The following is an 11,815-nucleotide window of genomic DNA, read 5'->3' as shown; positions in this document are numbered from 1 at the left end:
AATCATCAGATATGAAAACATGCACATTCACGTTAAAGTATTGTCCCAAGATTTTCTTTTCCATTTTGACCAAGGTTTTAAATAAACACATTAATCTCGTACAGTCAAATTAAATAACTCAACAGTGACATCAGTATGAGTCTGAGCACTATTGTTGCTAGTGGGAGAGTAGCCAAGACTATGTGTATGAAAGCAAAAGCCGTGCTTTGCAGACCATGTGATGTAGTCTCAGATAAGCACTTTGCACAATTTCCTACTGTGCTCCCCCCCAGTTTCTTCTATAATCTTTTTTTCCCCAAATTCAACTGACATATAAAATATAAATGGTATTAAATAAACAGATTTCAAATAATATTATCTGAACATCCTAGTTTAATGTTATTAAATTACATAATACTGCATACTATTCAGCAGACTAAGTCCTGTGTTGCTACACTTAGATTCTCCATTATGAAACACCTAGGCAGCCACTCTGCTCCAGGGCTGCAATGACAGAGATGTAAATTCACAATTTAATTTTAACAATCTTTTAGGACAGCAGTTGCTTCAGCTCTGTGCCTTTGGTAACAGGCAACGTGCTTACCCGACTGGAAACTTCCAACATTGAAATGTTTCAAAACCACGCTTGATGTATTTTCTGTGCTGATGATCCATTGTGCTTCTTGATGCTCAACACTAGAGTGGCAGTGGGGAGGGAAGCATTACAGTTTTGATCCATATCCCCACCATGTGTGTAAAGCCATACCATGATGGTAGTTCTGGTCTGGTCACCTCTGTCTCCCTCAGTGACAGCATGATGTGCTATCCCGAGTACGAGTCAGGCATCATTCAGGGTACATTCCTAACATAATTCCCTCTCCTCTGAGACTATAAGGAAGACTTTATCTGTCTGTCAGCTAAGTGACTGGTCAACACTAAACATAGTGAGTCTTCCATGCCATAAGTCTTTATTCCATCACTGAGTTTAGCCTAAGGTCTGAAGCTTGATTTAGGGAAGAGGCAGAAGACATATGGTATGTGAGCATGGACCCACCCTTTCACTTCTGTAGGGCCTGCAGGAGAAGGTGGGACTGGAAATGCATTAGCCCAGTTCACTGGCTCCATTCCCCCTAAACACAGGGTGCCTACCTTAGCTATGGCACAATAGTGGTGGGAAACTGGAACTTGATTACTTATAACATGTTATTACCACAGCATCTGGAATAGCTTTGGTCTGCTACACTAGCACTCCTCCAAATCACTCTTGTGTGTAGTTCAAGAGTTAGCAGGGAACAGGGGTCACTCCTGATAAGCCTGCACAGAGCCACCCTGTTTTGGAGGGTGAGAGAGCCATTGCATGGAAGTAAGCCTCAAGCCTAGGAACAGTATAAGGCAGGTTTTTCCTGATGTTTAATCTACACCTCCCCACACACACCTTTCTACCATTCCCTCAGGCTGGGGAATTTCCCTACAATAGGCACAGCAGGGAAATTGTACCAGTCCTTGTTACATTTCACCCTAAGTTTTCCACAGAAGTCAAAAAGGAAAACTGCATGGATGCTAACAAAACCAGACTTAAAACACAACATAAAAAGTAAAGGGTCCAGTCTTCCTCAAAAGCATATCTGTGCACGTGTGTGTAAGCACACGTGTATGCAGATTGTGTATGCTTTGTAATAAAGATTCAACATGCTGCCTCCACTGGAAGCGCTTGTCTGGGCTAACTGTGTCGTGAGAGGCAGAGGCAGGGCTATCTGTCTCGAAAATGGCTGACATCAGTCTTGGTGTCACTGCAAAAGCTATGTAAGGCCACAGAGGGAGATTCCTCAGAGGGTTGTCTAGACATAAGCTGTGCAGTTCTTGGAGATGAATGCGGCTGGAAAATGGAGTAGTGCGACAATTATAGCTGGAAGTCTGCTGCTCGGCGACTAAATCACAACAGAATTGGAAGGGAGAAAATCATTTCAGTCAATCAGTATAAAGAGGAATGCTGTGAACATGCTCTTGGTTACTTATTTTTACCTAGCACTGATTCAGCTACTTCTACCTACTATGAAAGAGAGAAGCATGCAAGTTTTCTTAAAGCCGAGTCTTGATATGTTTTCAAATGTGGCCAGATGGCAGCAGCCAGCACACACCCAGGGCTGGCAAAGAACCTCCTGGGTTTCATCATCACTGCCATTCGCTTATGGGGATCCTCCACACATCAGAAGGGGAAAGAGCTTTAAAATAAATAAATAAATAAATAAATAAATAAATAAATAAATTAACAGAAGTGTGTACAAATACTTGGGCCTCAAATGAGCGAGGAACCTCACCAACCTTGTTTTGGGCCTCATGCACAACCCTTTTTGGTTTTTTTGCAAGCACAGCAGCTCAGAGTTAGGCAGTAGAGTTTCACACGTGCACTCACTCTGGAAGAGCAGTGTGGAAGCACACACCTGAGCTGCACAGTCCAGTAACCAGCTCATGGTTTGGGAACAGTGGCCACATGTTACTCTTGACACATGTAAATCACTTGAAAAGACTCATGTTCCACTCGTGGCACCCACAACATCATTTGGGATCCCCTGAGGCTTCTTGCTGTGCTTGGGACCTGCCAGACAAGGGTGCTGTTATGAACCTATCTGAAACCACTGTCTTTCACACCCAGGAAAATATAGTGAATGAATTATTCATTACAATGTTACCTTCTTCTTCTTACCGACAACCACAGAACCTGATACCCAGCATTTTAATTACATGGGACATAAAGGAGGTTGGGTTGTTTGTTTTTTTTAATTAAGAAACTAAATTTCTTCTTGATTTGACCCTGGTCTGCTTCAATCGAAAACAGCTGCGATGATAGGAGGTAGAGTGCTTGGAACTTAAATTTATCCATGTTTCACACAGCCCTGGCAACATCTTGTTGTTTATTCCTATAAACCTAAATGAATAATGCAAACTTGTGAAACTCATTTTCTTGAGTCTTTTCAAGTTTGTTCTGAAAACCCTTCTACAATGAACTTTATGTGCAGGCATCAATATCAAATAAAAAAATCCCACAGCACTTCATGCCCCTCCAATCACTCATCTACCCTGTGGAGCTTTCACCGGAACTCACTGCGCTCCAAATAAAGCAAGGATAAAATTTGATGCTAGTGCCTAAAAATCTGTGACATCCAAATAATTTCTCTGAACTTTGAATTTTGAGTATAATCACTCAAATATTACCTCATCTGCTCCGCATCATTTAGCTTCTCTTGACAGGAATAATACATTCACCTTTGATACAAAGAGGGAAAGATTCAGGTATATAAGCCACACACCTTAGCATAGCTACAGGCACTTCCATAGGCCAAACACTTCTGGAAATGTTTAAGATGCATAAATTCTGTCATGAAAGAAAATTAAGTACCAAGGTCACTTTTGGTATGCCCATGATGTCTGACTAGGAAGAAGGGATGTACCAATTCCTGCAGTGGGACCACTCTGGGTGAGCACATTGACTGATGTTTCAACAAAGCTTCATTGGTGTGACATAAGATGGGGAGAGCAGAGGGGCACAGACATGGTAACAGTTCACCCATGTGCAAAAGGCTGTTGCAGGCAGGATAGGGGCAATCTGTCTTTCATGTCCACTTGAAGAAACAGGGAGAGCATACGAATAGGACAGATACATGTTAGGATAGCTGCTGCCGGAAGTCTGTGAGTGTATATTACACAGCTTGCTTCAAGAATAACTGTGCTGACCTTGGGGAGGAAGAAGGGACTGGAAAACCCCTTGAGACGAGCCGTTATGACCCTACATCCCCTACTATGACCAAGCAAAAGAGCCCCTCTCTTCAGGTGCAGCACTAGGCTAATGTGGCTATGCTGGCTTTGGCCCCTGGGCTATTTGCATCCATCTGCTGAGGGTAAACCCAAACCAGAGGGCTGGATGTTATCACTGATTTTTGCCTTCAAAAATCTCCCACAATATTTAAAGGTACCCCACAAAATTACCACAACCAATGTCTGTGCAAAAACATTAAACCAGACCACTTTATCACTATGATCTCTCTTTGACTGCACTTCCTTCCTTGATATTAATTCTTAAAGGAAACCAGTGACTGTGATGTTTATAAGGAGTGAACTGCACTGTGTTCCCTGGCTGGGCCACACTGAAGTTTCTAAGATCCAATTCCACAGGGACACATCCTCTTCTCTGCCTCATACCCTGCTCCCTGCAGGCCAGAGGAAGACTCATTCACCCAGCCCCTGTCTCACCCCTTCCTGTGGCTACCTTGCTCAGCCTCAGACCAGCAGCTCTGAGGAAGAGCCCTTCTCCCTGCTGCTTTCCACCAGCAGAGCTGAAGGCTAAGGAGCACATATGTCATGGAGGAGCTCTGAGTACATATTTGTGGGAGAAGGCAGGAGGCAGTGGGGTGATGGGGAGACACATCAACCTGCTCTGGGAAGCCAAAATGTCTTCTCATGGCTCTGGTTATCCCCATTTTGTAGCCAGTCAGTCCTACATTCTCCACATACCCACCATTCCCTGAGAAACTGTAGCAAAGCCCACTGGTGTTTCTAAAAATGGAATGGTTAGAAACGCACAAAAAATAGAATTCCTGCTTTTAAAATAAAAGCTGACTCGTCTCTAATACAAAACATGCAGCCAAGTGCCTCCAGAACAAACACTTCAAAAAGGAAGAAGGCGACTTGAAAAGAATTTCACCTTCAGTGCTGGCCTGAAGTTTATATCCACACTAATCAGATTCTGTAACCCTTGTTATCAATCACTGGCATTCTTGGAGTCATTCCCAAATACCCATTTTAGGAAAAGGATTTCCTTAGAGTTAGATGTTAAGAACGTTGTGAATAAGGACACATCTAAAGAACAATTACTTCACCAAGGATGTGGCACTCCAGTCTGATGGAAACCTCTTCTGGAAGTTTAGTGTCTTAAGCTGTTAGAAGAGAATACATTTTGGAGCTCTAGTTGTGCATTTATGGTACACATAGGGAAGAAGGGTAAAGCAAACACTCTCCTCATGTTGCAAGGTAGCACATCCACCTACTTAGAGGAGACTTGAGGGCCAGCTGAGTGAGCACCATGTCAAATACCTTCATTTCCTGAGAGAATACATGGAACTGGGAGGCTGGCTCCCACTGGCAGACCTGCAAGGTCTGATCCCAGCAATTAAACCTGGTGCCAGGTTCTATCCATGCAAGGACTACATCTCGTGTTTCTGAGATCTGCTGCCTAATTGTGCCAGGAATCTAATGCCATAAAGTAAGAAATAACCTGTGGCACTGGGCATTAGCTGTGGAGTCTGTTGTCTCCAGCACCCCAGGCTTACGGGGCACCCTGAGCCATGCTCCTGGCTGTAGCCTGGCAAAGACACTCCCTTGCCTAACACCCAAGGTCCCAGAGAGACACACATTGGGGAGGTCTGCCTGAAGGGTTACTTAGTTATGGTATTAACACAGCAGACATCTTTTGCTGGCTATTTAGCATTACACAGTTTGGCAAGTGAAATACAGATCATCAGATCATATGGATCATCAATAAAATACTCAAAAGGAAGAACTTCCAGAAGTGTTTCCCCTCTGACTGGCAGCAGGCCTGGAGACGGAGCAACAGTACTGCTGATCACCTCTCCTTTGCAGGTGAGACAGCCTGGCCAACTGCATACAGGGGGATAGGTTTCACACACAAAAGACTTTCCATATACATCATGTTAGCAGTTTTCCGTGGAATTGCATTAGCATTTCATTGTGTTCAAACCATATCACATTCAAATCTGTTTTTCCTAAAAGGCTTTCATTGTACATCACTGTGGGAAATTGCTAATGCAATAAGATTGACATATAGGTTCTCCTGCATGAACATCCGCAGTAATCTATGCTAATTGAGCCCTCAGTGGCTTGTGAAACCCTGTTGGGGGGAGGAAGGGTGGAGCATCCACAGGGCTGACATCTTGGAGAACTGCAACAAAGAGTGTGGAGGACAGGTAAGCACTAATATTAGTGTGCTTTATCCACATAAAGATCTGATTCAGTGGCAGGGATTGCCTTGGACGAGGGACCAATGCTCCCAAGCAACAGCACTGAGGCATTTTTAATGAAAAATATCTGGATATGCTTGGACTTTCTATGGAAGTTATTTCACAACAACAGGACTAAGAACAAAAGGAGCAAGAACTTGCCTATCTAGTTCCCTTCTGTGGGGGCAAAGGAGGAGATGGCTGGCTATTCCCAGTGACTTCAGCTGAAGATGTGGGTGCTCAGATTCTCTAAATCAGAACATATGCTTATGAGATTAAACAGGCTTCATATGCCTATATTTGAGCCTGGGAGTGTAAACCCAGGGCTGGACTCTCTTTCAGCATGTAAGATGACATGTCATGTTAACTACCAGCTTCGGAAAACACTGAGCAAAAGGCACACATTGGGCCCTGAGTCTTTAAAAGAAACATATCACTGTTCTGTAAATCCACCCCAGGACTGCAAGGAATATCCCCTTTCTCCGGGGCTGCTTCTCCCCTCCTAGCACTCAGCTCTGCCCCATGCAGCCCCTACAGCCAAAGGGTCCCCAAGGAGGCCACCACCAAGAAGCCTGATGTGGTCCTATAGGACACGCAGCAGGGCAGGCATGGGAGTCGCAAACTGCAGCCTCCCACAGGAATGAATTTTGGTTTCTCTGCTCTAGATGTCTCTGTGAAGGCCTCATGCCCTGTATGAAGTAATTCAAGATCTGCTGATGAGAGAGATAAATTAGATACCTCATATATGCTGCAGGGTAAGAAACTGCACATTGGTAGCTGGGCCAGAGTAATTTGACAGAAACAAGTAGGTTTGGACAGACAAGACCAGCAAGTAACCATAAGAGAGTCTTGAAAAGCCACATGAACTGCTTGCGCCTCCAGTCAGTTCTGTGTCTACTGGGTAGCATGTGGGATCACCTCCTGCCACAGGCCTCTGGGTGAATAGCTTTCCCTCAGGTGCCTCGATTTCTGCATCTGTCTTACAGGCATCCTGACAGGGATGGCTTTGTAAAGCACTATGAACTCTCCTGAATGAGGAATGCTGCACTGGAATGTTTAAAAAAAAAAAAAAGGATTTTTGTTAAGGAAAGACACAGCAAGAAAACACACAAAAAAAGATTAAGTATTGTTGAAATGTATTGACCTCATCATCAGGGTTATTCACGTTATAAAGAAGTCTTCATTACGCGGAGCTTTGCTGTTTGCAGATGTCGCCTTCTGGAAAGAGTCTCTCCATTGCCAGCTCCTGCCTGCTGTTCTGCACAGCACGGCTGCCTGACCAAGCATACCACCAGACTGAACAAACACAGAACCACTGTTATCAAGAAATGGCCAATTTGCCTCCTACTGTAGCCAGGTAATAAGGGTGAAAGGAAGCCTGATGCAGAACAAACTGTAATGACCTGAGTGTCTGTTAATTTTCTTTCCTCCGTATTTCTCTCTTTTAATGGACGGACAGTGAGTTTGAGGCCAATAGTTCTGGGGAACTCTGGATGCAGGGAACATTTTCAAAGCCTATAAAAAGACCAGGCGTATAGATACTCCAGAAAAGGGGATGTTTCAGAAAGAAAAGCAAAAGATGCAGGATTTTGGCACGGGTCATGCTGACTGGGAGCAGAATGTAGGTGGGAGAAAAGAGCTTGTTGGGAAACTGGAGGTTGCAGTATCAAGCTGGAAGGTTGCCATAGTGTGGACTAATGCTTTGGCAGCTGCAAACAAAAGGAAGGAGGAATGTAAGAAGCAACATGAAGAAAAAGCATCAAGGGGTATCTGGAAGTATCAAGACCTATGAGAAACAGAAAAGGCAAAGATGATGCTAAGTTTGGCAGAAGGGAGGATGGTGATGCTACTGACAAGGAAAAAGAGTGGAAAGGAAACAAGTTCTAGAGAGAAGGATGTGGGAAAGATAAGACATTGCTCCGCCCAATCAGAAACACACCTCAATCTTAATCCTGTCTCAGAAAAACAGAAATCAATTGTCAGATTTCCTTCTGTTTTTTTCTTGGTTTTTTTTTATGTAGAGGTGACTGCATAAATTGGGAAATCTCTGCTCTATGTCCACCTCCACCACGTCCTTGATGTGCCCTTGTCCAGAGGAGCCTAACTTCAAAGTGAACTGCTCAACCTTACATTTGTCTAAGATGTTGCAACAGTTCCTGCAGAAACCTGCAAGTGGTCCTGTAGAACAATCTGTCTAAAAATCACACGCATCTGCACAACATTTGGGCAGATAATGTTTCACCTGCTTTGATTTAAATGTGAACATGCATTAGTCAGGATCTCAGTCTGGGCTCTGATCCTGCAATCTATTAGATCCACTCATCTGCAAAAGCACAGCAAGGTTTTTAGCTGCGCTAATAAACACACAGGACCCAAGACTCTTTAAGTCACCTGTCCGTCTGTAAAATTCCCACAGTATTAACCATTCAAACATTATAGACAAAATATAAGATGGGAAATAATTTGGGATATTTTTAAAAAATTAATTTTATTGTACTCTATTCAGAGTCTAATGCTTCCTTACAACCAATGTTCTTGAAGACAGTAATAGGGCTGCAATGATTATTTCAAATTGTCATTGTTATTGCTATCTTTTGGTGTTCATGTACAATAACACTAATGATTCTTTATACATGCCTGTAGCAGGAAATCAGGCAGTCTAAGAGAACAACTTTTCCTATGTATGTTTTTGCTGTGTTGTTTTCAGTTAAAATATTTATGATGGGTTGTTTTTTTTCTTCCCTGTAATTACTATTTGTAAAGGGTATATTGCACAGCAAATGGAATATCTGTACACTTTCCCTGTATTTTTTGCAGCAGACAAATTACCTAGAGCATATATATATTTGTCTTCTGGCTCCCCTTATTCTTTAAAGTTTCTTTCAAAGGGGTGCCTAGTACTGCTGATGCTGGAATTACTGTTAGTCAGTATCAGCACTGGTGATAAACTCTAGCTAGTGTTTTGGTGAGAGCTCACTCGTAATTAGTAGTCATTGTCCTTTGAATTTAACAATGGAAAAATAAAACTTTATAGTGACAGATTAGCCCGGCCATCAAAATTACAGCACTTTAGCATTCAGGAGAGGAGATTACATGACACACTATCTCCCAGATTGATAACAGCAGATAACTAAGGATTCACATGTGAGATGCAGAAAGTCTGTAAAAGAATAAAAGGAGAGAAAGGAGGATTAACTGTCCAGATGTTATGTGATACATTACAATGACACTTCTACACTCCTGTTTTAGTGAGCTGGGTCTCCTCTTGTACCCACTGAAGGCAAGGTGGGACACTACTACCAGTTTCTGTGAGAGTAGCTTTCAAACCCGAGGTGCTACCTAGTTCCTCTACACACACCCCCACCTTCTGCAGATATCTGGCATATGTGTGCATGACTCTTAGTCTTGGGCAAGTGTGTTAATAAAATAGTAATACTCAACTTCTTCACAAAGTTGTGCAGCTGACAGCTTTGTGCATATTCATATTCATTCTATCTCCACCTCATATCGATTTACAAATCTTGATGTAGATGTGATACATAAATTGGTAAATCTTCCAGTTTGTGTATATCATATGGATATGATAAGGATTCATGACAAAATAGATTTGACCCTTACTCTAGTCATTTTTGCAGAATTACCATTTATCACCTTATGTAAAAGTTAACCAAGTGAAGAAAAAAAAAGTTTCTAATTCCATTACAAATGACAGGCAGGAATGGGAACCAGTGCCAAACTCAGTAAATACATGATATCCTTGATACAACTGACTTTAAATGTATTTTTGGGCATTTTATTTTAGCTACTAAGTCAAATTAACTCAATATTTAAAAAAACAACAAACAAACTACAAACCTCCCCAGCCTCTGCTTTAAAATCTAACAGGAAGCAAAGATGAACCAGCCAGACGCTGGTACTTATCAAATCTGAAAGAAGGGAGTTGTCTGGCTGGATTAAAACGGATGAGGTTTGTTTGAGTGATGACATTTGTCCTACCATTGGTAACGGGAAGAATTTTGCAGCATTTTCTTCAGCTTATATTCCCGAACACGAGAGGATTAGTCCTACTACACAAATATTGGCACGTAAAGAGAGGCACACTTTCACACCTCACAGATAGAGAGTACTGAAAGTTGCATTATCTGCAGTGTCCTTCCCAAGCCACTACCAATTTGAATACATTCCCGAGCGGTGCACATCATTTCTCACTTCTGCCAAGAGAGAACTCATTCACTGAATAGGTGATCGTTTGAGGCTGAATTTTCTTTTTCACTAGTTTATAAAATGCAAGTAATTAACACTGCACGCGCATGTGTGTGTGTGTGCACGCACGTCCACGTGTGCGTGATTTATTTTCATTCCCACTAATGCCTCTTTTAAAACCAGACCTGGCTAGCATCAAATAAATTTACCCATAAAATCAAAGTTACCACACAATATCCGAATTGTTCCAAATGAGCCAAACTCCGAATTCCCTCCACTTAGGGGAATTCATGCCTGGGCATGGAGATAAAATTACAATTATTTATAATTTGCCATATCGAGGGCTATTGTTTTTGGAAATGCTGGGTACTTGCTAACATATAACGTCTGAACTTAAAAGCCAAAACACCCCAAAGAACACAACAACAAAACAATCAGAGTCACCGTTCGTAGCTGGAATAAAAACCCCAAATCCCAGTAATTCTGCTCCGTTTTGCCTGGGAGCGTGTCCAGGAGCGGGATTTCTTGAACAGAATATATTCTGTTCCAAACGTGTCATGTGGGGCTCTGTTGTTTCTTTTCTTTTATTCCCTCTCCTACTTAAACGAGGAGGAAAGAAACCCTGACAGCGGGAAGACTTGTCAGCGTTTAGCCATCCATAAAAATGTTTTTCCCCGCACTCCTCCTTTCGCTCGCCGCCCTGGCGTCGGTCTGTCTCATCTCGCTGCTCTGCGGCCCCAGCCCCCGCCCGCACAGCGCCCCAGCCCAGCGGGGCCGGGGCCGCCAGCCGGGGGGACACGGCGCGGGGCAGCCCCGGCGCGAAGTTTGGGGCGGCGACGGCGGCGGGACTGTCCTCCGTCCCCCCCGCCACCCCCTCCGCCCTTCCCGGGACGCGGGCGGGAGCCCCGGCTCTTACCTGCCAGCGGGCACGGGCTGGGGTCTCGGCGCGCCGCGGGCGGGAGCGGAGCTGCAGCTGCGCGGCGGCAGCGGAGCCAGGGCGCAGCGGCGGCAGCAGCAGCAGCAGCAGCCCCGACCGGCGTCAGTCAGGCGGGAGCCGCCAGGCTGTATTAGTGCGCCGGGCTGGACCGCGGCCAGCAGCGCCGCGGCCGCCGGCCCGCCCCTGCGCCCCCCCGGCCGCGCCGCCCCCGCGCACAACTCACAACCGCACACAGGCACATCCACCCACGCGCACACGCACTTCCACACACTTGCACGCTCGCACACGCTCACACAGTTACACACACACACGCTCGCACACCGCGCACCTCCCAGCACACGCACCCACCGCACGCCGCCCCCTCCCCCGGCTCACCCGTCCGCAGACGCCGAGTTCTGCCCCTCCGGCACACGGGCACACGGACACCCCTCTGACAGAGTTCACCGCAAGGCACAACCATACGCCCCCCTGGCGCGGAACCCGCCCTTCACACACACACACACACCCACCCACACACCCACATACACAGACCCCCACATACGCTCCCACTCGCCCCCAGCCCAGCGCCCCACGGGAGCGCAGGCCCCTGAGGCGCCGCTATTTGCCCGCCCCGCGGCTCCGCGCTGAGGGGGCACTCCGGTCCCTGCCCTGCCCGGGGCTGTGCGGGGCCGGCGCCGCGTTTGTG

General features: G+C 45.1%; 1 protein-coding gene across 2 annotated transcripts in view; it reads right to left on the bottom strand.

The window, feature by feature from the left end:
* The window catches only part of SMAD9 (SMAD family member 9), a 40,844-nt gene extending 29,638 nt beyond the window's left edge, over positions 1–11,206 (bottom strand). For both annotated transcript variants that reach the window (XM_027677726.1, XM_027677728.1), the window contains exon 1: positions 11,110–11,206. The gene's annotated coding sequence lies outside the window, so the exon portion shown is untranslated. The remainder of the gene's footprint in view (positions 1–11,109) is intronic.
* Between the last annotated feature and the right edge of the window lie 609 nt (positions 11,207–11,815).

This window comes from Neopelma chrysocephalum, unplaced genomic scaffold, assembly GCF_003984885.1.
Source record: "Neopelma chrysocephalum unplaced genomic scaffold, ASM398488v2 Primary Assembly neopelma1_43, whole genome shotgun sequence".
In the NCBI taxonomy this organism is placed as follows: Eukaryota; Metazoa; Chordata; class Aves; order Passeriformes; family Pipridae; genus Neopelma; species Neopelma chrysocephalum.
Note: the sequence above shows the minus strand (reverse complement) of the source record. Positions and strands in the feature narration are given on the sequence as shown.